Source organism: Microcaecilia unicolor, chromosome 2 (genome assembly GCF_901765095.1).
Source record: "Microcaecilia unicolor chromosome 2, aMicUni1.1, whole genome shotgun sequence".
Lineage (NCBI taxonomy): Eukaryota > Metazoa > Chordata > Amphibia > Gymnophiona > Siphonopidae > Microcaecilia > Microcaecilia unicolor.
The window spans coordinates 259,230,343-259,256,161 of record NC_044032.1 but is presented as its reverse complement, the minus strand read 5'-3'; the positions used below and the strand labels follow the sequence as shown (position 1 = coordinate 259,256,161).

Sequence of the window (25,819 nt, the reverse complement as noted above, 5' to 3'; positions counted from 1 at the left end):
GGAGGGTGGGAGTAATGCCTGTCCCACTGCGGTAGAGTGAATCTTCTCCCCCAATCTATTGCACTAAAGAAATTGGGTGTATGCCCCACTGTATGAGTGCAGGAGGATTCTTCATGATAGCGGGAGTGGGCTGTCTGTCCCATTGCAGGGAAGTCGTGGGGGGGGGGGGGGGGGGGGGAGGGCTGCATTCCTCACTACACCAGAATGGGGCGAGCAGCCTCACATGCCTCTGCTTTTCCCAGTGCACCAGAGTATCTGCCTGTCTCACTGCAGGGGGAATCAGCCTGTCCCAGCTTGTTCAACATCTTAGAGAAGCAACTATTCTTTGCATTATCTTCTCCTGTGAGATACTGAGTTAGCACTATAAACAGCACCTTGTGTGGTACAGAGATGCTAGGTTGCGCAGCGTGAAACATTTGGCTAAATGGAGAGCTGGTGTCACTTGCAGCTCCCAACTATTCCCAGCCTTCATCTCCAGAGTCTAAAACTGTTAATGTTTAGCTGCTGCAGGTCTCGTTGTCCTGTAGGACTCGGAAGAAACTGGACTGTGACCTTCCAAAATTATGTTGCAGAACCCGAGCTTTAGAGATCTCATAAGCCCCTTCTTCAGGTCAGTGAGAGACGTAAAAAAGAGATCTGAGCTCTCTAGAAAGCCCCCACAGTTCAGCTCCATTTTGTTGATTCTTACTGTTTAGCTGTAATTACAGAGTAAGACATTACTTTGCCCACATGCTTAAGGTCCACTCTGATCCCGCTCCTGTCAGCAAGAGCGAAATTAAGTTGTTTTGAGAATCAGCAGGTCTGGAACCTGAGTGAATGCATCAGATGGTCTAATGTCCAGATGTGCTTGCTTTTGCATTATGGCAGATGTTACCTAGCTTGGGGCATGGGCAGCATTCTCCTCTGGTTCCCCAGTTTGGGCTGAAGGATGAGATGCGTATGCTATTCAGAATGGTGCTTTTTATGGCAAGTGACTGTTCTCTGTTAGACATGTCCTGGGCCTCTCTCTTCACTTTACTCCCAAGCATTCAGTTACCCTGGTGAAGTCATGCGATGTGATGTTCCATTTTCCTTGTTTGTTCTGTGCACATCTGTTTGTTAGGCTGTAGGGTGTGTAAACATGGTGAATTGGTCTGTGCGCGGTAGAGAAAGCCATCCAGTACAACACCTCCATTTGCAAGATGAATTAGAGCAAAATTTGTTAAAACATAGCCAGCAACCAGCAGTGACCCAGAGATGACCCTTATTAAACGCTTCATTGGGGATTGTAGATGTAGTTTTTCAAAACACAGAGGCCCTTCCATAGACATAAAGGGCTCAATATTCCAAGGAAGATATAGGTTCATCAGTGGCCTGTGAATGTATAACTTCCTTATCCCTGGCTTTTTGACTGCTGTCCATCTAACCACCCAATAACATCTGTATAGTGAGGGGCTGAGTCTGGGGCAGAGTGAAGGTAGGCCAAGGATATTATCCAGGTAGGGGCAAGTCTGCCGTTACCCAATGTGTTGAGTTTAGGCTTGAATAGCAGATCTAATCTGAACATATGGAGGGGCATTTTTGAATGGACGTCCAAGTTACAATTTGGACGTCCTTGTAAAACGGCGAAATCCAGGGGTGGGGAAACCCGTATTATCGAAAAAAAGATGGACGGCTCTTTTGTTTCGAAAATACAGGCAGAGATGTCCAAATCCTTCAATTTGGAAGTCCCTAGATTTGAACGTCTCTAGACATGGACGTTTCTGACTTTTGGCAATTTTCAAAACCAAAGATGTGCATGTCAAAAACGGCCAAATGCAAGCCATTTGGTCATGGGAGGAGCCAGCATTTGTAGTGCACTGGTCCCCCTGACATGCCAGGACACCAACCGGGCACCCTAGGGGGCACTGCAGTGGACTTCATAAAATGCTCCCAGGTACATAACTCCCTTACCTTGTGTGCTGAGCTCCCCAAAACCCACTACCCACAACTGTACACCACTACCATAGCCCTTACGGGCGAAGGGGGGCACCTAGATGTGGGTACAGTGGGTTTCTGGTGGGTTTTGGAGGGCTCGCTGTTTCCTCCATAAACGTAACAGGTGGGGGGGGGGGGCAAATGGGGCTGGGTCTGCCTGTCTGAAGTGCACTGCACCCAGTTAAACTGCTCCAGGGAACCTGCATGCACTGTCATCGACCTGAGTATGACATCTGAGGCTGGCATACAGGCTGACACAAAATATTTTGAAAGATGTTTTTTGAAGGTGGGAGGGGGTTAGTGACCACTGGGGGAGTAATGGGAGGTCATCCCTGATTCTCTCCGGTGGTCATCTGGTCATTTCAGGCACCTTTTTGTGCCTTATTCGTAATAAAAACACGTCCGGTTGAAAACGTCCAAGTGTTCGTCAGGGATGTCCTTGTTTTTTTCGATTATGGGTCAAAGACGTCCAAGTGTTAGGCACACCCAAGTCCCGCCTTCGCTACGCCTCCGCCACGCCCCTTTGAACTTTGGATGTCCTTGCGACGGACTGCAGTTGGAGACATCCAAAATCGGGTTTCGATTATACCGATTTGGACGTCCCTGGGAGAAGGACGTCCATCTTTCAATTTATATTGAAAGATGGACGTCCTTCTCTTTCGAAAATGAGCCCAATACTGGCCACGGCAGTCATTGTATCCCATGCTTATTAAGGGCTGCTGATTGTATATGTAGTGGCACTGAATTTATGTATTAGTTTAAAGGCCAGAACCGGTGTTTAAATTAATGTAGTGGGCACCACTACTGATAATTGGTTGAAATATTTTTAAGCATGTGTGTAACTGAAAAAGGGATCATCTTTTTTGACACTGTGAGCTGATTTGCATGTCTAAATGGTCATATATGTGTAAGTAACAAGTTTAGAAAGTCCACTGCTTACTTGTGTATATCCAGAGCAGGCACAGATTTGAAGGGGAAGTGCTCTGGGCATGGTTTGGGTGAACCTTTAGTTAAAAACATTTCCTCGTCAGCACTTATACCCGCACCTGCTCTGAGGCACATATAACTTAGCCAACAGTTCATTCTGGCCCGGGGTGTGGAAGCATGATTGATTGGGGAATTGTGTTCACCCCTCTGGTATTCAAAACCATTTTGAACAGTAAAAATACAATTGAATTTTGCAGCTCAGCTCCGTCACTGGATCCCCTTGGACCTGGAGCTCTGCAATCCAACACTTACACATTTATTTATTTATTTATTTCTGACATTTATATCCCACATTATCCCAAACAGGTTTGAGTTCAATGTGGTTTAAAATAAACAGTATAGGATACATAACAAAGAATAATGCATAAGAAAAGTAATTTATTGTAAGAATCCAATTTTACAATACGGTATCAAAAACATACTGGGATAACTATGGATATTAACATTTAGAAAATCTATTATGAATTACAAATTGTACATGAAGCAAAGAGAAAGTTAATGGTAAACAGAGTAATAACCAATTCAGATAATAATTAATTGTTTGAGATATTGTCGTTCTTTGTGAGGGCTTGTTTGAATAGGAACGATTTGAGGATTTTGTGGAATCTAGTATATTCCTGTATATTTCTAATTTTATTTATTGTATATTTCTTACTTACCCAAAGCTCCAAGGGAAGCTGTTCCTTTTTTGAGCATTTTTTTTGTGTGAAACGGCTGTTCCTCCTGTATGTGCTACCAAAGACATGTATTTTTCCTTCAGCCTTATTTTATACAAAGCTCTTCATTGGGTGAACCTTTTATAACATAAGCTGCAAATGATGCCCTTTTATGACCTAGAGAATCTACACACAATTGGATCTGATTGCCTTTATTTCATTTCACTTATTCATTGATATTGCTACGTGAGGCACAGTAAACATTTACGATCATTAAAACATGTTAAAATAAATCCACAGGACAAGAAAAGACTTTTACCCCATATAATCTATGTCCTAAGAACTGTATATATTCACTAATCTTGTAGTAATCCACCCTATGTTCTTAAGTTCCTATTTCAGCTCAGCTCCTCTGTCTTACTAAATTGAAATTTTATTGCACTAGAATTTGAAATATTGTCACCTTGACCTATGGCAGCACTCTGACCTCCGCAAGCTTCGGTGGAAGAATTCTTTGACACTGTACCTGAACTGCCATTGACATTCTGGCACAGTGAGCACAACAGGAAAAATCTGAGGGACCAGGTAACTAAAATTGGAGACCTGACATCTGATGCTGCCCCAGGTCCTCCAGATGCTATTGCAGCTGGCTCAGGACCAGTAAAAGATGTGAATACTGCTGACGCTGGTGCAAGCATGGGAAACAGACATGATGAAGTCAGAAAGGGGGGGGGGGGGGAGGGAGAGGGAAGGATCTAGACTAGAGAAGAATGACAAAAACTGGAAAAAAAAAGAACAAAATGACCCAACAAATACAAAATAAAAGACGCAAACAAGATAAAGATTAACATTTAAACAAGCTTAATCAAATTTAAGAAAAACTTAAAAAGCAGAAGTCAGAATGTTATTGGGTTAGAAAGAGTTTGCATTGGCTCTGAAAATGTTTCCAACCCTGCCAATGGAAGCACTCTTTCTGGTCCTCTTGAGGGCACTGTCTGACATGCTCTCCCTGAGCTTCTTTGGGTGCACTCTGACACTCTCACCCCGAGCCTCTATGGGAGCCCTCTCTGCTGCTGTCTTTGTGAGCTTCACTGACAGGTCCCTCTCTGAAGCAAGCAAACAAAGTCAACTGAGAGGTACCTGCATTGTGCTTCTGGCGGCAGATGAGAGGCTGCTGGTATGTGGTAAACAAGCTTTGAAGAGCATGAGATGCCAACACATTGTGATGGGCACCTGTTCCTCCCATACCCTCTCTGCAAGTATGCTCTGGAGCCCTCCAAATACAGTAGGCTCTGCATTCCTCTCACCCCAGCCACTAGAAGCTGCTTGAGGCACTGGTCACAGAGTGCAGTAGGCACAGGAGAGTGGGGAAAAAAAGGGGGGGGGACATGGATACACACCTCCCCTGCCCCCCTGCAATTGTCTCATGAGAGAAGGTCTAGTATTCCCCACCAAACATTTAATTCATGGGTTTCTTTATGCAAAATACAAAATGTATGTTACAAACCAGGCAAAGTCACTTTTTTGAGAGCTGACTTAGTTTTCATAATGACACAATTTTACCAAGTGAAATAGTGAAGCTAGTAAAAAAAAAATAAAATAAAAGGGATTGTAACTGAACATAATCTATTAATGCCAACCTCAGGTTACAATCCACAAATTTAAAAAAATGCAAGTAATCTCCAGGTTCTAGCTTGGACCTTTTCCCTTGTGCCAACATGTGTGACCATCTGACTGCAGGTGTCTATGGAGGATTGTTTATAGATGTCTACAGGTGCCTGACCCTAGGCATTTATAGGTGGTTGCTGCTTTTAGGTGTTTTCAGGAACGTATCAGTGTTTACTGAGGGCTGAAACAGAGAAAAGGATAACAGATAAGGACTCTGAGGTCCTTCTAATCTATGCCCATTCATGAAGTACAGACTTTACCCTTACCTCCTTGTATTAAAGGATCCTTTGTACTTATCCCAGTTGTGTTACTTCTACTGGGATGTTGTTCCATATATCCACCACTTTTTGCCTGAAGAAATATTTCCTTATGTTACTCCAGCATCTAACCCCTTTGAATGTTATACCATGACCCCTTCTGTTGCCTCTTCTGAATTATGTGGACCTAAACATATGTAGATGCATAAAGATGTAATCCTAAACAACCTTCCCTTCTATCCCAAATCCCATCTAATACAAGATTTATTATCTGTACAAGATGAAGAACAATCAGCACTAAGGGCCCTGTTTACTAAGGCGTGTTATCATTTTTAACGTGCCTACAATTAGAGTGCGCATTAACTGTGTAGGCGCCTATAGGGATATTGTAGGTGCGTACATGGTTAACGTGCATTAAAGATGCTAACGCACCTATAACGCTGCAGACCGCTCAGAACATGGCAGCCAGACTTATCTATGGAAAAACCCGATTTGATAGCGTAAAACCCCTCCGCGAAAAATTGCACTGGCTCCCAATCAAAGAACGTATTACTTTCAAAATCTGCACAATGGTTCACAAAATTATCTACGGTGAAGCCCCGGGATACATGACAGACCTGATTGACCTACCAACTAGAAATACCTCAAAATCATCACAAACGTACTTAAACCTGCACTACCCAAGCTACAAAGGTCTCAAATACAATTCAACTTACGCATCCAGTTTTTCCTACATGAGCACACAACTGTGGAATGCACTCCCAAAAGCCGTTAAAACCATGTACGACCACCTACACTTCCGGAGAACACTAAAAACTTATTTGTTCAAAAAGGCATACCCTACAAACCCAACATAAATGCCTGACCGCTACAACACAACAAAACCAAAATACGGAATGGACACAACACAACTCTTCCGTGTATGACGCCCCTATGTGGCTATACCACATGAACTTTATCTTATCTCTGCATCACTCTGTATTTGTTTACACCGGAGTCTGCAATCGCATCTCCGGCACTATGTAAGCCACATTGAGCCTGCAAATAGGTGGGAAAATGTGGGATACAAATGTAACAAATAAATAAATAAATGAGTAAACAGGACCCTAAGAGCCCTGATTACTAAACTGCACTATAGGCACGCTAGCGTTTTTTAGCGCACACTAATATTCTGCACTTAACCGGCCAGGGTAACCACATAAATGGGACCACATAAAACACAGTCCTATCTTTATGTGGTAGCCTATGACCAGTTAATTTCTGAATATCGACTTAACCATAAACGGGATATTCAGTGCCAAAGCCCAGACATGGTCTAGCGTTGAATATCCAGGAATAATGCCAGCAGCGGTCAGCAAAATGTTCACCGCTGCCAGGAGAATATTTACCCCCCTGAGTTTAAAGAAGGCTTGGACAAGTTCCTGGAGGAAAAGTCTATAAGCTGCTATTAAGATATACATAGGGAAAGCCACTACGTGTCCCTTGGATTGGTAACATGGAATGTTGCTACTCTGGGTTTCTACCAGGTACTTGTGACCTGGATTGGTCACTGTTGGAAGCAGGATACTGGGCTAGATGGACTTTTGGTTTATTTATTTATTTATTTGTAGCATTTGTATCCCACATTTTCCCACCTATTTGCAGGCTCAATGTGGCTTACATTGGCCGTAATGGCGGTTGCCATTTCCAGGTAACAGAATTACAATTGGTATTGCATTAAGGAGCATACATACATGGTAACATTCTTGGTGTAAACATACATGGTAACATATATGGAACATAGTGTATATGGAACAGATCGTGGTATATACCCTGTTTCCCCGAAAGTAAGACATCCCCCAAAAATAAGACCTAGTAGAGGTTTTCCTGAATTGGTAGATATAAGGCCTCCCCCCAAAGTAAGACCTAGCAAATTTTTGTTTGAAAGCAGGGCCGCTGAGAGCCGGACAAGCCTGCCCCCGGGCTGCCCCCCCCCCCCACCCGAGGTCTCCGGGCCCCCCTCCACCCACCCTCCGTCGCTCCCGGAACTAACCTTAAACGCCTCTTTTCACCTTCGCAGCAAGCAGCAGCAGGGCAGACCTCTCCTTCCTTCCGTGCCCCGCCCTCGCGGATGTTACGTCAGGTGAGGGCGGGACACGGAAGGAAGGAGTGGCCTGCCCTGCTGCTGCTTGCTGCGAAGGTGAAAGGAGGCATTTAAGGTTAGTTCCGGGAGCGACGGAGGGCGGGCGGGCCAACCCCGATCCAACCCCGATGTTTCCACGAAAAATAAGACAGCCCCTGAAAATTAGACCTAGCGCATTTTGGGGGGCAAAAATTAATATAAGACAGTGTCTTATTTTCGGGGAAACACGGTATATATATATATATACCATGTGATACATACATGGTAAGGAATAAATTATGGTAGTGCAAGAAGGTTCCTGAGTAATACATACATGGTAAAGAAGACATTATGATAGTGCAAGAAGGTTCCTGAGTAATAGGTTAGATTGTAACAGACATTAGTTCATCGACTATTGAGAAGTTCTGTTCAGCATAAGGATAAAGAGGTAGTGTTTGATCATTAATAGCAAAGAGGTTGACCAGTCAAGTGATAGAGGTTCGCATTTGTATAGGTCATGTGTAATGTTAATATTTAGTATTTAAGCTGGATGTTTGTGGTAGGCCTTTCTTGAAAAGGTCTGTTTTCATTAGTCTTTGGAAGATGGTTAGGTCTTGCGTTGTTTTTACGGCCTTCGGTAGTGCGTTCCATAGCTGCGTGCAGATGTATGAGAAGTTGGATGCGTATATGGATTTGTATTTCATCCCTTTACAGTTAGGGTAGTGGAGATTGAGGAATGTGTGTGATGATCTCTTTGCGTTCTTAATAGGCAAGTCTATAAGGTCTGACATGTAGGTTGGGGCTTCTCCGTAGATGATTTGACCCTGTATGGCTATTCTTATGTTCTTAACTCCCTTCATCCTTTCCTTAGTTCCCCAACATCTACATCCTTCTGGGCTGAATGGGTTGCCATGGGTTACTCACACTCAGTCCCTTTCCTATTATACATTCCTATAGTCCTGCAGCAGGGACACACATTTAATCTGAGGTCATTTCCTGTGGCCTTGGGGTAAAATGCCACAATAGAAGCTGTGAGATTGGTCTCATGGCAGCAGGAAATGATGTCAGATTAAATGTGTCTCCTGCTGATGACCTGTAGGAATGCACAGTGGGAGGGAGAATGAGTAACATAACATAGTAACATAGCAAATGACGGCAGATAAAGACCTGTATGGTCCATCCAGTCTGCCCAACAAGATAAACTCATTTTACATGGTATGTGATACTTTATATGTATACCCGAGTTTGATTTGTCCTTGTCATTCTCAGGATGAGTGTGGGTAATCTAGGTGTGGTTTGTTCATCTTGAGAAGAAGGAGGTGGAAAACTGAGGGAAAGAAGGAGGTAGCGGAAAGAGCTGGGGAAGGACAAGACAGGGTGAGGAGGAAAGAGCATCTGGAGGGAGGATGGGTGTGAACAGGAGGGAACAGCATTAGGAAACAGTATGCCAAGGCGGAGGCTGTAGCAAGAAGGATGCTAGGCTGTGGCAAGAAAAGTGTAACCAGCAGAAGAAAGGAGGTGTTGATACCCCTGTAGAAGTCCTTGGTGAGGCCCCACCTGGAGTATTGTGTTCAGTTTTGGAGAACGTATCTTGCTAAGGATGTAAAAAGACTTGAAGCGGTGCAAAGAAAAGCTACAAACATGGTATGGGATTTGTGTTACAAAACGTATGAGGAGAGACTTGCTGACCTGAACATGTATACCCTGCAGGAAGGGAGAAACAGGGGTGATATAATGCAGACATTCAAATATTTGAAAAGTATTAATCCGCAAACAAACTTTTTCCGGAGATGGAAAGGCGGTAGAACTAGAGGACATGAATTGAGGTTGAAGGGGGGCAGACTCAGGAAAAATGTCAGGAAGTATTTCTTCACGTAGAGGGTGGTGGATACTTGAAATGCCCTCCTGTGGGAGGTGGTGGAGATGAAAACGGTAACGGAATTCAAAAATGTGTGGGATAAACACAAAGAGATCCTGTTCAGAAGGAATGGATCCACAGAAGCTTAGCGGAGATTGGGTGGCAACACCGGTAATTGAGAAGCAAAGCTAGTGCTGGGCAGACTTCTACAGTGTGTGCTCTGAAAACGGCAAGGACAAATCAAAGTCAGGTATACATATAAAGTAGCTCATACAATGAGTTTATCTTGTTGGGCAGACTGGATGGACCGAATAGTTCTTTATCTGCCATCATCTACTATATTACTAGGAAGGAAGAGCCTCTTTAGAGGGAGTAAGTGAGAAGCAGATAATATCTTCAGGATGGAGGGATTAAGAAGGGGTAAAATGTGTCTGGAAGGAGAAGTTGAGAAGGGTGAAGATCATCCAGAAGGGTGAAAAGCATCCAGAGAGAGGGAGAGGTAGTAGAAGGGGGAATAGCATCTAGAAGGAGGAAGATAACTGGAGTGAAGAGGGATGATATAGTGTCTGTAGAGTGGAAAGACAAGAGCAAAAGGGAAAGAGTGTCTTGAATGATTATTTAATATTGGGAAAAAAAACCTATTACATGTGATACTACTTATAAGGCTGTGTTCTATAAAACCCTCTGACCAAGTTACTAAATTGAATACCATAGTGCCTTGGTAAGAATACTTATGAAAGACTTATTTTAAATAAAACATATACTAAAACAAAATCCAATCCCATCCCATCCCCTTCTGATTTTATTAGCCTTCCACAGACACTTGAATACGCACACTGTATCTTCTTTTATTAGTCTATACTTCAAATATTGACTATATTGTAAGATGATTGTTGTACACTTAGGGGCCGATATTCAGACCACGGGAGGGAGACTGGCAAACTCCCGCGGTCAGCCCAGATATTCAATGCTGGGCCATTTCTGGTGACCAGCATTGAATATCTGGCTTATTTTTAGCCGGGTTACAATAGCTGGATATGGATTGAATATTCGGGGATAGCCAACTATATCATGCAATATAGCTGGTTATCTCCTAGGCGCTAACCAGGAATATTCAGCAGGGGATAACCACAGGTGTCATTACTGGTTGGTTAAATGGTTTTGGATATGGGTGGGTTATTATTGCCCACTCCTACTGGAGTGGAGGAGTAGCCTAGTGGTTAGTGCAGTGGACTTTGATCCTGGGGATCTGAGTTCAATGCCCACTGTAGCTCCTTGTGACTCTGGGCAAGTCACTTAACCCTCCATTGCCCCTGGTATAAAATAAGTACCTGAATATATGTAAACCACTTTGAATGTAGTTGCAAAAACCTCAGAAAGGCAGTATATCAAGTCCCATTTCCCTTTCCCTTACTTAATCTCAATTGTTAGCAACATTGAACTTGAGTATAACTTGGGATAATGTGGGGTATAATTAAATAAATAGGGCCCTATGTACAAAGCATTTTTCCAATAGACCAAAAGTGAGAGAATACATTTAGTACTCAGCTTCAGCTTCCTAAATATATCCTACAAACCCCACAAACAGATTTTCACAGAGCAATGGAGGAAAAGTGGAGGGAGGCAGAGAGAAGAGAAAAAAGTGTCTGAGGGAGGGAGAAGGAAGAGGGGAGTAGTGTCTGAAGTGAGTGTGAAGGGGAAAGAGCCTTTAGAGATGGAGGGATGGGATGATTAGAGGGAAAGAGTGTCTTGAGGAAAGGGCAAGGATATGGTATGAAGGATGTGGAGAGCTAGTAAGGGATTGAGAGAGAGCATAACAGGGCTGGGGACTATGGAAGCTGGGGTGGGAGATTGTGGAAATGGGATTGGAAAGGAGGTAAGCTGGGTAGAGGTAAGAGAAGAAAAGAACTGGATGCCAAGCAGGGTGAATGACAGAGAAGGAGAAGTGGGGGCAGTGAGGCAATGAGAGAGTAAGAGGAAGATAGATGATGATTTGGGAGGGGGTGAGTACAGATGATGGAAATGAGGGACTTGAGAGTGGGTGATGGGAGGATAGGAAGACAAGAGGCAGTGGAAGACTGGAGGGGAGGATTGGGGATAAAATGTAACTGGGTCTATGGATCAATAGCAATCCTTTTTCTTCCATTTTCCTAATTCTAGGTGTATTGGTACTTTGGGCGTAGTATAATATTTAGAGTATTGTCTTTTAATAGGTAGGGTTATTGCAAGTTTGATCATAGGACTAAAGGGCAATTCTTTAACCGTGTTCTCATTTGTGCATGCACTACCCATGTAAATGTTGAGAATACTAGCCCCTTACGCACGCATGTGCGCATATACCTGTGTTAAATTCTAACAGGTCACCTGGATGCTATTCTACAAATGCCTGTTTAACTTACATAGCGCATATTTGCAAAGGGGGAGGGGGACACACAGAGACAGAGCATAGGCAGAACATAGACTTGTCTCCCACTCATGGGAGTAACTTACAGAAGATACTTCTGCCATATTTAGGCGCTCACCCTTATACCATCTTTATGGCTGGGGGAACTGTGGGTGCTTAAATGTTAGACACACTGATACCAGCTTAGACTACTCTTTTATAATAGAATCTAGGTGCCTCAGTCTATTATAGAATACCCTTGGGGCATCTAAAGGGAGGCACCTGGATATAGGATTGCCCACTTAGTTCTGCCTTGAGCAATAGATCACTTGTCCCTAGCAAGTCCTGAGATGAATCGCTGGTCGCAACTAAAGCAAAAGTAAATTAATAAAAATGAATATTAAAATTTTTTTTAAAACAGGGGCCGTAATGCTGAATAACTGTTCCACTTGCAGAAAAAGGTAGCCCTGGCTCTGAATTGATCATGTGTACGCCTAACAAATGTCACGCATTTGTTTGACTAATCTGGTTGTCCTAATATTTTTATTTATTGTATTTGTATCTCACATTTTCCCACCTTTTTGCAGGCTCGAAGTGGCTTACAGTACATCATGGATAGTGGAAATGAGAAGGGAGTAAACATTTGGTGTTACAGAAGGATTTTTGGGTTGCATGGTAATGGAATACATGATAGTAATATAACAGAAGGCATTATTAGCATTTCTGGATGTATGCGGGAGTTTCACATGTTTTGGTCTTTGTGGTATATCTTGTCAAAGAGATGGGTCTTTAGTAGTTTGCGGAAGTTGGTCTGATGTCTGGAGGGCCACTGAGAGACGCAGCCGGGCCTAGGGCAGGACTAGAACACCGCGTGTGCTCCCCGGGCTGCCGCCCCCGCCCTGCCCCTTTCTGTTTCACTGCTGCACTGCACCCTCGCTCTATCTTCTCCTTCTCCATTAATGTGATAAGTTAATGTAATCATCTGGGTCCTGGGCGACATGCAGGAGCAGGACAGAACAGATCCGGAAGCAGGCAGGAAGAAGCTTGCCGGGCCTGGGGATTTTTGCCCCCCCCCCCCCCCCCCCCCCGGTGGTCCTGAGTGTCTGACTGTGCATGCTTATACATGGATGTTCAGAGGTAGTTTGAGAAGGTTGAAGCAGGTGCTAGCCATTTAGTTTTCGTAATAAAGATGTGAAAGGTCTTTCCTCAGGTGGTGATCAGCTGCTGCCTGTGGAGGCCTGTGAATGGATCTTTGGGCTGCACCCTGTCAATGTGTAACCTGCTATGGAGAGAGAAGAGCACTCCTGGCTTCTTATTAACCTTTCTTAGTGACAAGGTCAATCAGCAGACCTTGGGTAACCTATGCACCTGATATAAAGGATGTATTGCTATCCTTGAAAGAGCAGCTGCTTCTCCTGACTGTCCCTAGTTTTGTATTACAACCAGGGCTTTTTTTTTGAGGGGGTACTTGGGGGTACTGAGTACCGGCACCTTTTCCATTGTGTGCTGAAATTGGCCCATGGTCCCCAAGGTTTAATGAACGAGCTCAGGCTCTACACACCAATTCTGCCTTGTCATAGATTCTGTGACTGGTTGCAGGGGTTCTGGCTATTGTGGGGTGAGTCCCTCAGTGATCACCTCATCCCTGAAAGGTGGCCTGACATTTGAGTACCGGCACCTTTTTTGCTAGAAGAAACACACTGATTACAACAGACGGTTCAGTTCACCCATTAGAAAGAGACCATGGCTAATAGTTATTTAGAAGGATTGGGCAAATATCTTAGGTTTAAGCATGGGTGGCTGGGGCCTGCACAGGGCATGGCTCTGGCCACCTTGTTGGGCAGACTGGATGGACCATTCATGTCTTTATCTGCCATCATTTACTGTGTTGTGTTTAAGTTTGAAAATCAGCTCTTTGGGAGCTTCAAAAAAACTTTAAAGAGGACGATAAGGAGTGCATGATGAGGGACTTGAACTGCATCATCTGCCTCATTACAATATGCATGAGCATCGTTATCCTTTTATGGGCATGCAAAGTCGCTGTTGTGACATCAGTTAATATCCAGAATTGTGCAGCAGAAGTGCAGAAGGCAAGCTGAAAGGGGACGTCTGTGCAGTATAGAGGGCAGGAAACTCAAATACTTAAATTACTTCAACCACAGATAGGCTTCATGTGCATATGCCCTGTAACATTTATGCAGTGCGGATCTAAAGAATTTAAAGGGGAAAAGACAGCACCCAGACTTGTATAGTAAAGGCTTTATTAGACTGGAGTGGATTAGATTAGAGTGGAGGAGTGGCCCAGTGGTTAGAGCACTGGTCTTGCAATCCAGAGGTGGCCAGTTCAAATCTTGCTGCTGCTCCTTGTGATCTTGGGCAAGTCACTTAACCCTCCATTGCCTCAGGTACAAACTTAGATTGTGAGCCCTCCTGGGACAGAGAAATATCCAGTGTACCTGAATGTAACTCACCTTGAGCTATTCTAAATAAGTAAATAAACATCTGTCCTCCCCAGGGTAGTCACTAAACAAAATGGTGCTTCAGGCCATGGTTTCCTTCCTTCAGCGCTCCAATCCCTTTCAGGATTGTATGCTCACAGACTGACTCAAAAGGGTACTGTGGAGCTCTCTGGCATGGCACATTGGAGAACTGCCCTTCTTGGCCATCCTGTGTGACAACCCTGCCCCTTCCACCTGCAATGACATAGCAAGGTTGAAAGCATGAAAGACTGCTCTTGAAATGCAAATGTTTCCATCCTCCCAAAATGACACTTTTTCCATGTCTGCACCCTATCGTCTCTTTAAATGAAGAACAGTTCTGCTTACTAGCTGGCGCTTTGATTTCTTGGACACCAAAACACACCATTCATTTAGTCCTAAAAAACCACACTTCACTTTTCCAGTGCTGGGCTGACAGCTCACAAAGGCTTGAAGCTGTTACACAGAATCCCCTTTGTGCCTCCCTCTCCTGTTCAGTAGCGGGATACTGAAGGTACTCAGGCAAAGCCTCTAGAAAGGATCTGAAGACAGTGGACCAACTGATGACAGCTGGGTCTCCTGCCACCCTCTGAAAGGAGCCAGTAATCAAGCCGCACGTGTCAGCCATCAGTATTCCCTCAACCAAAAGGCTGTGAAGTTGGCTTGTCCCTACATCATCTCTCAGAGCATGAAGTTGAGGTTTCTGGTCAGCCTGAATCTGTGCAGGCATTCTCTCTCTCACCAGGTCCCCTAACCTAATTTGCCCCTAAAAGTTCTGCTGCCTGAGGCTTGCTGTTTTCCACATTAGCTTAGAGCCACTGAGGACTAAAACACAAATTCATTTTTGTTAGAAGCGGCTAAGCGAGAAAACACACTAGCCAAATGGCAGCCAAACAAGACTTGAGCCAACTTAATGTAGAGCAGAAATAAATCATTGAAGTCTACTCTAGCCAAAAGTAAGATTCTGTTCTAGCTTTCTTGTATTTATTTTTCTTTCTGTGCACGTTTTTCCATACAAAGAGAGCACCTGTTGTTGACCATCTCTGTGCATCCGTTTGCACATTTCATTTCATTTTATTTAAAGCCCTGATGTTCAACGAAAGCTCAGCTCATAAATTTGCGCCCCAATTTCAGCAAACTTGTGAGCTTAAGTTTTCAGCTGAAAATTCATCTTAATTTAAGAGCTTAAAAGTTATGCCCGTAGGGGCCAATATTCAAAAGGGTTAACCAGGCAGGAGAGGCTGCTGCCTAGTTAAACCCCACTGAGCTGACCATCCTACAATGTTCAGTGCTTAATGCCGCTGAATATTGCTTGTGACTGCTGCAGCACTGTCTGGTTAGTGCTCGGAACAGTCCGGGGGCGGAGCTTAACTGGATATTCAGGGCCCCTTTTACAAAAGCGTGCACTAAAAATAAGTGTGCGCTAAATGCTAGAGATGTCCATATATTCCTATGCAACTATTTAACTTAAATGCAATGCAGCAGCAAAGTAAGTTTCAAATCAGGAAACTTTCATGGATTTTTTACAGTACTCTCAACATATTTTCACAAGTTTCAGATAACTACTATAAGGATCGTCAGAATTCACAGCATCAATGTTGCTATCCAAATCCTCAGAAGCAATGATGTTCAAATCTTCATCGATCCATCATTTTTATTTTATTTTTTTATGATTTAGTTTATCCACTTTTGAGTACACTCCACAGTTGGCTATATCAGTGATTCCCAAACCTGGTCCTGGAGGCACCCTAGCCAGTCAGGTTTTCAGGATATCCACAATGAATATTCATGAGAGAGATGTGCATGCAGTGGAGGCAGTTCATGCAAATCTCTCTCATGAATATTCATTGTGGATATCCTGAAAACCTGTCTAGCTGGGGTGACTTCAGGAGCAGGTTTGGGAACCACTGGGCTATATAATAAATTTTGTTAACTTTTCTTTAAAAACAGTCCAAAAATATTCAAATCTTTATTAATAGCACTAATGTCACTTAGCTTGCAGCTGTTTTCCACACTGTGAGAACCTCCACCGACATGGCCAAGTTTCGTATCTTCCTCAGGGAAGAGGTTTGAATTTCAGCAACTTGCATACTGTCCCACATACAGGGAAAATGGCCTATAGCAACACGCATAGATTTTAGAAATGCCCACGATCTGCTCATGGCCATGCCCCCTTTTCAGCTGTGCACCTTAGAATTTACGTGCATCACTTTACAGAATGCTCGTAGTTGTGTGCATAAATTCTAATTAATGCCAATTAGTGTCAATTGTTAATTGGCAATTATCAGTGCTGATTGGCTTGTTAACTAATTAAGTTGCATGTGCAAATCCAGAACACGACTGGATTTGCATGTGCAACTTAAGTGGTGCTATATAGACTCCAGAGGTTAGTGTCTAAGCTTAAACCAGCTATTTTGTGGGGGTTCTGGTGGAGGAGTTGGGATTTAGCCAGTTAAGTGCCAATATTCAGCATGTAACTGGCTGAGGTAACTGCATGAAGAAGACTGCCTAAAACACAGTCCTACCTTTATGCAGTTCATCTTAGCTGGTTAAGTACTGAATATTGCACTTAACCGGCTAAGTTTTATTCAGCTGCATATGCCTTGATATTTAATGCCGGTTTCCGGGCATGACCTGGCTTTGAGTATCCAGGTATAAAGTTGCCACTGGCCAAAGCAACGCTAGGCATCATCTCTTTTTTTCCTGCCGGTCATCCCTCTCTTTATGCACCCAAGCATCCTTCTGTCTTTGACTGTCTCCTTTCTACCTGTTTGGCCACTTTAAGTTACAGACACAATCACTCTCAGGTCTAATTCTTCTTCCGTACACAGAAGCACTTCACCTCCTATATTGTACCGTTCCCTTGGATTCTTGTAACCCAAGTGCTTGACCCTGCATCTCTTGGCATTCAATTTTAATTATTTATTCAACACAGAAGAAATATACATATAACTTGTAGTGCCACAATTCTTACATTATCAATCTTCAAAGCACTCCATACCCAAGTATACTTTCTTCATCTCATTTTATTATATACCATTTGTGTATGCTGAAGCAACATTAAAATACAATCCCAAAACTTTATATCTCAGCACTCCTTCCATCCGCCACCACACGCAGTCCTAATCAATCCATTTATCCCTTTCACTACGATTCATTCAACATCGGAACATTGCTAACCCCAGTCCAATCAACTATGCAGGATCCACATTATCCACCGCTGTGGTTTTTTCAAAACTCCACAGCACGCCCCCGCAGGTCTTATGCTGTAGCAGTGTCCATAAGATCAATGTGAAATAGATGACACCATAATCATATCAGTTAGAGTACAAGCTCTTCCATTCCACAGTTCAAAGACTGTAAGTTGGCGACTTCGCTGTTTCTGGCTGGATGATGGCTACTGAGATAGGGATAAATGTTCATTCACCAACACAACCTTAACCACCGCTGGTCCTCAATGCGAGACCACATTTCGGAATGACCTTCCTCAGGAGAACCAAATGACCCGTTCTGTGAAATACAAATGTAAACGTCACTTTCTAGCATACACACATACATCAACTTTCAACAATATATCCTTCTGTTTATAATATTCAACATTCTACTTACAGCTGCACACCCATGGGATTCGTGTCCCCGCCAGGGATACTGGATATGATGTCAAAATGTAAACGCACGCTACTATGAGCCCACTTTAAATATGCCCTAACCACTCCCCCTAAACCTGACGTCAACCGCCTTACAACCATTCAACTTCCAAGTTTAAGCCCCTAGGGGCTACGGTATCCCACTGGAATATGTAACGTTGCTCTAAATTGAACAAGTGAGTACTGACATCTCCTCCCCCACCTCCCGGTGTGGAGGTGCGACTTGTATTAGAACCAAACATCTAAGATCATCAATATTATGCTTGTTAGTTATCCAATGTGAAACCAATGGATTATCTTTTTTTTTTGGCACACCACTGATAATATCCCTTTCCTCAGAGCAAGTTCTATTTACTATTATCCTCTGTCTCCTCCCATTTAACCAGTTTTTGACCCAGTCAGTCACTTTAGGTCCCATATCGAGGGCACTCAATTTATTTATCAGTTGCCTGTGCAGAACCATGTCAAAGGCTTTGCTAAAATCCAAGTACACCACATATAGCGCTCCTCCCACGTCCAACTGTTCCCTCCAGGCGTCCCCCCTGGATCACCCTGTTAGTGCCAGGGTAGTCCAGGGGCGTAGCCTGGGTGAAATAAGAGCTTAAGTCGTTAATGGTGATATGCAGTCTGCCAACTGATTAAGTAAGTGGAAAAAGTTGAATAGTAAAAAGTTGTCCTAACTTTATCCGCTGAGCTAGCCAGGCACTTCTCAGCTAACTTCCAGATGACACAGTTACTCAGACATTCAATGTTGGAGCCTGGACATGACCCGGCATTGAGTATCCGGATTAATTCAGCCCACAGCTTTCAGCAGCTTATAAACCATTGATTGCTGTGACCTGACTAGCTACTCATTTGAGTATAAAGTTAGGCTTTCAGCCTTGGTACATTTTCAAAGAGGCTAATTTATGAGCCTAACTCACAAAGTTAGGAGCATAAATCCTTTGAATATCAGCCCTAGATTTCTATTCTGCTTAGCTCACTCATTCTAATTGGATCACATTAAACACCATAATATAATAATACACAAAACTGTAGATAAGCATAGTATACGGCTTGGCTATCTAGATATACGTGTGCAAACAGATGAGTATAGAGAAAGTCTGAAGATCTAAGTGTGAGCAGTGAGCTGTAGGGTGACGAGGGGTCAGGTCCTGCCACCTGAACCAATGGTGAAACCCGAGTGGTCCCAGCAATGTGTCAGGACTGCCTGAGCCCCACCACTGCAGGAAACAAGGAAGTGGCATGGCTGTGCTAGAAGAGGCTGGGTGGCAAGAACCCGGACTCTGGCACTCAAAGCACTGGTGGAGCCAGCTGTAATCACAACAGGAGCAGCAGAGTGTCAGGGAGCTCAGCCCCATCACCTGACACAATGATAAAGCTGGCAGAAGTGAGCGATTGAAAGGTTGGAATGGGGAAAAGAAACTGCTAAGGAGTGAGATGGTTGAGAGTGTAGGGATGTAAGGGGGTAGGTAAGAGGGAGAGGAGGGGGAAAAGAGTGTGCCCTTACACCTTCCTCTGCATTTACATATACCCTCCCCCCCGCTATGTTCCCATTCCCCCCAACCTCCCCTTCTTTTTTCCTCCCATATGAATACACCATCTTCTTGGCCTCAAAACATCCCCGCTTCATCTCTTCCCAATCTTCTTCCCTGTGTCCTCTCCTCTACAAATGTAACAATAATAACAAGGTGGGAAAATGTGGGGTACAAATGTAACAAATAATAATACACACCTTTCCACATCCCCCCCCCCCCCCCCCCACCTGTATCCATTTGCTTCTGTTTTGGGCTTTTTCATCTCTGTTTCCCCTAACCTTTTCTCTTTTCCAACTGCTCTCATTTTCCCATTTCTCTCCTGTTTTTTTTTTTTGTCTTATCTCTCCCCAGTCCTTTTATTCCCTATGACTGAATTATTTGTTGACCCTGTGGTTTCCTCCCATTCCTTTTAAACTTCCAGTTCAGTTGTAGCAAGCCTTCATTTACTACTATTTATATCCCTCCCAAGTCATTATAATAACAGTCACTGACTGAGGGCCATGCACCAGGTCTGCTTCCTAAAGCCTGCAATCATGGGCCCTCAATCCAACCACTAGATGTATCCATTTTGCAAGGACTACATCTATGACTCTCATCATCCTTCCTCCCCAACCCCCCCCCCCCCCCTACCCCAGCAGCCCTGGCTGACCTAGAAAAAGGAAGATGTAAGTCAGTAACTGAATCCAGGTCTCTCTGCATAACAATACACAGCACTTCCACTGGGATGTTCCCCATCTCTCTGTATTTTATTTCTCTGCCTCTGGCTTGTTTTACAATTTCTCCTTCTCTTGAGCCAGCTTTCCAAAGCTCTAATGAATGTTATGCTTGTAAACATTCTTTCCACTTCTGCAATCTCTTCCACCAGTTCATCTCTCCCTCTCTGTCTTTTGTCCTTTTAATCATCCATTATCTCTCACCCCTATCTCCCCATTCCTTCTTTTTCTCTTTCATCTGTGCATACCTCATCTCTCAATCTGAAGATCACCCTTGCCAGCACCTCCACTTCCCATTTCTTTAGTCTTTTTACAGGGCTCCATCTGCTATTGCTAGTACCTATCATTTCTATAGCACTACTCATTTCCCTATGCCTCTTTCCTTTCAGCGTTCCTTCCATCTTTCCCTTCTCTGTCTCTCCCCTTTCCTCCAGTTCCACTGTCCATCTTCCTCTCCAGTAATTCAGAGATGGGGATCCCTCCTTCCCTCTTATCCCCATCCCCCTTGAATCCTCTTTCCACCCTACCTGGCCCCAACCATACCAAAATAATGAGACTATACTCCCGTCTGGGGTAACAAAGGCTCCTGCAGCTTCTTTATTGGCAATATTTAAATATTTATTTTTGTTACATTGTAAACCAAATGACAACAAATTAACCCCAAGCTACGTTAACAATGCCCAAGAATCCACATTTGCTTTCCTCACCACATTTCTCGGTAAAGTGGCTTAAAATTACCACAGCCCCACCTCAGCTGAGGAAGGGCCCATAAATGCCAGCACAGACCTCTGTGCCCAATTTAAACCAGGTCACCTGACCCATTAGTTACAAACCGACTCATCCCTTATGAGCCTGAGACCCTGTAGCTTGGGTTACTGCCCGCTGCGACAAAGGCCTCCCATGCCCCCCAGGCCCCTATGCAGCAAAGGATGGGAGCGTGGGAAGCTGCCTTCAAGGATCAGGAACAACCCTGCGTCTCGGAGGCAATGCAACTCTCACGCTTCATCCGGGACCTTCCCTTGCCCCACCAATCATCTATTTCCTCAACCTGGCTTACCCTTAAACTGCCCAAGTTTTCCAATCTCCCTCTTCGCTCTTGTTTTGCACCACTTTCCTGCCTTAGCGCTATCCCGATATCACTGGCCAGGAGGGCCTCCATCCATCACTTATGAAGCGCCCTCCAGACAAGCTCTTGGGCTAGTTAATTCCTGTAGCTCCCCCTTGCCTCTCTATCAAATCCTCTAGTTCATCTCTCTGCCCCCTGTTCTGCCCTTTTGTTTCTCTGTCCTGTTTTTCTCCTATCCCCTTCACTCTAGTGGCAGATTTATACTCATGGCTGTACTTATGCCTGTGGCCAGCCAGCTGCTCCTTATCGCCACACAAAACAGTGTGATGCCACACTACAGCTGATGATGTAAAATGAGTGGGTCACACTGTAAGGCGGCTGCGTATAGTAGTAAAGCTGTCTCCCCTCTCTCTTTCCTTTTCACTCCTTTCATTCTCCCCTCACTTGGGGCAGCATGGATTATGAGGGTGCAGAAGAGGCTAGCTATTCTTGTCCTGGCAGTTACCCTACTGCTTTTACCTGCCTGCATCTGCTCTTAAGAGAAATCATGCACAGGGTAATGAGAAATGGGAGCCACAGGTACAAGAAAAACTGCTTTCCATCATTGTGCCTGTGGCCTTGTACTGCTGCACTGCTCCATGGCATGGGGTGGAGAGACAGCAGCAGTGAGAAACTGGCAATAAAAAGTTTTTTTTTTAAAGGCTGATATGTCTGGTTTCTGGCTCTTTGCCTTGACAAATCGGACTGGAGTTAGATCCTGGGCCTGAGCCTGGTATGGCTCACCCAGTTCTAAGGTTAGCTAGGCCAAATGGAAATGAAATCACAACCCACTTCCTTCCCTTTGTATAAAGGCTGTTAGTAACTGAAAAATTATCACAAGGAAGTATTTGAGCTGCTTCAGGTCAATGAAACAGAGCTGATCTGTGTAAGTAGCTATGATGCACTGCCCATCATAAAACCCGCAGGAGAACAGGGACTGGGGCTCATTACCTGACAAGGACAAGAGGGAACAGGGCCAGTACTGCCACCAGCACATTGCCCAGTTTATCCAGCTGCTTCTGCTGGACCAGTATAGAGAAACAAACTGAGGAGAAAGCTGTACTGTCTTCTCAGAAGCTCAGAGAAAGGCTGGGACCTCTGCTCTGACTCTATATTCCCGGTTAACCGAATTTAAACACAGTAAAAGGAAAGATGGCAGTAAAACCCCCGCTCCTGGGATGTTTCCTAACAGGAAAAGAAAATACATATGACAGATTTCCTCACATATAAGATAATGGGAGATGTGCAACGGAAAGGGAGTCAGCCTAGACTTATTCCTGTCCTTGGCGGGAACAAATGTATTCAAGGCAGAAGCCTCAGGAGGCAAATACAAGCAGAACAAGTGTGGGTGGGGTGAATAATCCCGTGAGAACGGATTCCAGGACAGAGTGCAGGCCAGGGTTGTTCTCCTACTGTGCACCCCAGATATCTTTTTGTCAGGCTGTGGTGAATAGCAATTTGTGAACTCCAGGTATCTTCTGAGTAAACCCTTTTCACAATAGTTACTATTTGGGAAAATCCAAATAATCAGTTGCTACTTATGAAAGAGGGGCACAAAATGGTGGGGGTGAATTGATTCCGAAACCTCCTGTTACAGGAAAGCCACTTCTCTGAGGACAAGCAGGTTACAGTCCTGAACCATGAAAATCCCTAGCTACAAGTAGCCTTTAACAAAAGAAAGGGAAAAAAAGATAAAAAGAGTGCCAACAACTATGTTTTTATTGGCAACGGATTGTTTTGTCAATTCTTTTTTTTATTTTTTATTAAACTAAGGCAACCTGGAAATTAATTAACTGGGATCCTAGGGGGGGGAAGGAGTTGGATTCTAAACCCGAAAGATATTCTTCAGGACAGACTGGTCAAACTTTACCCTTTCCAAATAGGGTTATGTGAAATTGTGGACAGAAGTGGGTCATTGATGCAGCCATGGCTTTGACCTTCTGGGAGTAATTCTAAAAGATGGGCGTTAACATTTATGCAGCAAGAATAATGGTTTATATGTGTGTATGTGTACACATACACGTAAATGACAAAATTCCATCAAAGCGTTATTCTGTAAATACATGCATATCTTACATCGCATGTATTTTACAGGTAGGTGTACACATAGGTGAAGTCTGGGTAGGTGGGTAAGACTCACATTTCATGCATGACATATGTCTGGCATTTAGGTGCAAGCACTTACATTAGTTCTATGGCTGGTATAAATGCTCACACCTAAATTATAGGCATGTATGTCACCTGTTACGTTAATATTCTATAAAACATAAGCGCCTACTATCCCTTTGTAGAATAGGTGGACTGTAATAGAATTAGCACCTTTGAAACTTATCATGCCCTTTCAAGGTGAAACCTGCCTGGGTGTATGCAAAAGAGATAGAGAAGAGCATTTTTGATATGACGTTTAAATCCGATTTTGGGGAAAGACATCCCAAAATTCAGTAGCGAACATGACCATTTTCAAAGCAAAAAAACATCCGACTTTTTGTTGCGAAAATGGCCATTTGTTAGATGTTTTTGTGCTCAGTGCGTCTATCTTTTTGAACCATTTTCAGAAAAAAAAACATCCAAGGGAAAAATGCACAAAAATAAGCCATTTGGATGTATGAGGAGACAACATTCTTAGTAGACGGACCACACAGACACCCTGCAGAGCAGTGGGGCAGCCTAGGGGACACTGCAGTGGACTTCACATAAAAGGTCTCAAGGATACAACTCACTGTTCCCTTCTATTCTGTTTTATTATATCAGAGTCTTATATACCACCTGTTTAAAAAAAAAAAAAAAAAAGGATTCACGGAGGTTTACATGTCAATAGACCTCTACAATAGAGAGAAAGAACAGAAACTAAACGTTTATAATCTAAATGTCAAAATACTGATATGTTCCAAAATTACTGATCAAATAAATGAGTCTTCAAAATTTTCCTAAAAGAGAAATGAGGACATATGTTTTAAACATATTTCACAATCTTGCCCCCCAAAATGGGAAAGAACTCTCAGCAATAGGTTTAAAACGAACATTTTCCAATGAGAAATGACCTAATTTCAAAGTTTGTAGGAAGCTCAACTTTCTTCCAGAAGACGGAAATACAAGCAATTCTTCTAATCCCCCCTGAGTTTAATCCAAAAATTGATTTAAAAATTAAACAAATTATCTTAAAATGTATACATTGATAACCAATGAAGATCATGCATAGAAGATTACACATTATCAAAACAACCAGGACCGCAAATCAACCTGACAGCAGTGTTTTGTTAAAGCTGTAAATGATTTTGCAACTTACTTGTGGCCTGAGAATACAGCGAGTTACAATAGTTCAGTTGAGGCAACAAAACTGCCTGAGCTAAGGTCCTGAAATCCTCGAATAGTAAAAATGGTCTTATTGCCCTTGGCTGCTTAAGCTTATAAAAAAATCTTTAACTAAGAGCATTTATTTGCTTATCAAAAAGCAGACTTGAATGTAAAATTATACCCAATATTCTAGAATGATCCTCTATTTTCTGTGGTGAGCCCTCCTAAACCCACCAAAAATCTACTGTACCCAACGTAGCAGGTGTCACATCTATGTAGGTACTGTAGGTTTTTGGTGGGTTTTGGTTGGCCCACACTTTCCACCACAAGTGTACCAGTTAGAATGGGATATGGGCCTGGGTCCCCTTCTCTACAGTGCACTGCACTGACCACTAGGCTGCTTCAGGGACCTGCTTTCTGCTCTAATAGGACTGGCCATAACATCTGAAGCTATCATAGAGGCTGAGTTGTACTGTTTGGGTGGTGGGAGGGGGTCAGTGACCACTGGAGGAGTAAGGAGGGATTATGCCTTAATCCCTCCGGTTGTCATCTGGTCATTTAGGGCACCTTTTTGTGACTTAGTTATGATTGAAACAGGTCTAGACCAAAACGTCTAACTTTTAGACCTGGACATTTTCGCTTTGTTTCATTATGGCAGAAAAACTTCCAAGTTTTGGGAATGCCTAAATCCCGCCCCCAACATTCTGCCAACTCCCTCTGCTCCTTGTGATTTGCACACACTGCAGAGAAAACTTCTCAAATCCGAGTTTTGAAAATCCCAATTTGGAACATTTTCAGAGAAAAACGTCCAAATGCCACTTTATGCCATTTTTGAGACTTTTTCTGTTTTGAAAATGATCCCCATAATCTACTATAAAATTTGATGGATTAATATTCAAATCAAATTATGTGTTCATTGGAGACAAGTGGATGCATAATTGGCTTATCTGTATAATTTCAATATATTGAATAGCCAGATACTATCCATACCCACTCTACACCACTCCTACCTCTCCTACCCCTACATCCCCTGCCAGTTTCACCTATCTCAACCTATTTCCTAACAACCACATCATACCTCTACTATTGCTACAGCCATAGGCGGTCGGTGGCCCAACTGTTTGGGGAGGCTAAAGGGGGCGGGGTTAGGGGTGGGGCCAGGGGTGGAGCTTAAATCCA

The 25,819-nt window shown here is 43.5% G+C and overlaps 1 protein-coding gene and 1 long non-coding RNA gene across 3 annotated transcripts in view; one reads left to right on the top strand and one right to left on the bottom strand.

Moving 5' to 3' along the window:
• Positions 1 to 25,819, top strand: part of LOC115463478 (semaphorin-3F-like) — a 140,874-nt gene that overhangs the window by 3,604 nt on the left and 111,451 nt on the right. The gene's annotated exons all lie outside the window — the stretch shown is intronic.
• Positions 1,961 to 24,978, bottom strand: LOC115463479. The gene is made up of 3 exons (XR_003941034.1): positions 24,896 to 24,978; positions 6,479 to 6,483; positions 1,961 to 1,990 (listed from the first exon to the last, which is right to left on the bottom strand). It is a non-coding gene; the product is annotated as an uncharacterized LOC115463479 (long non-coding RNA).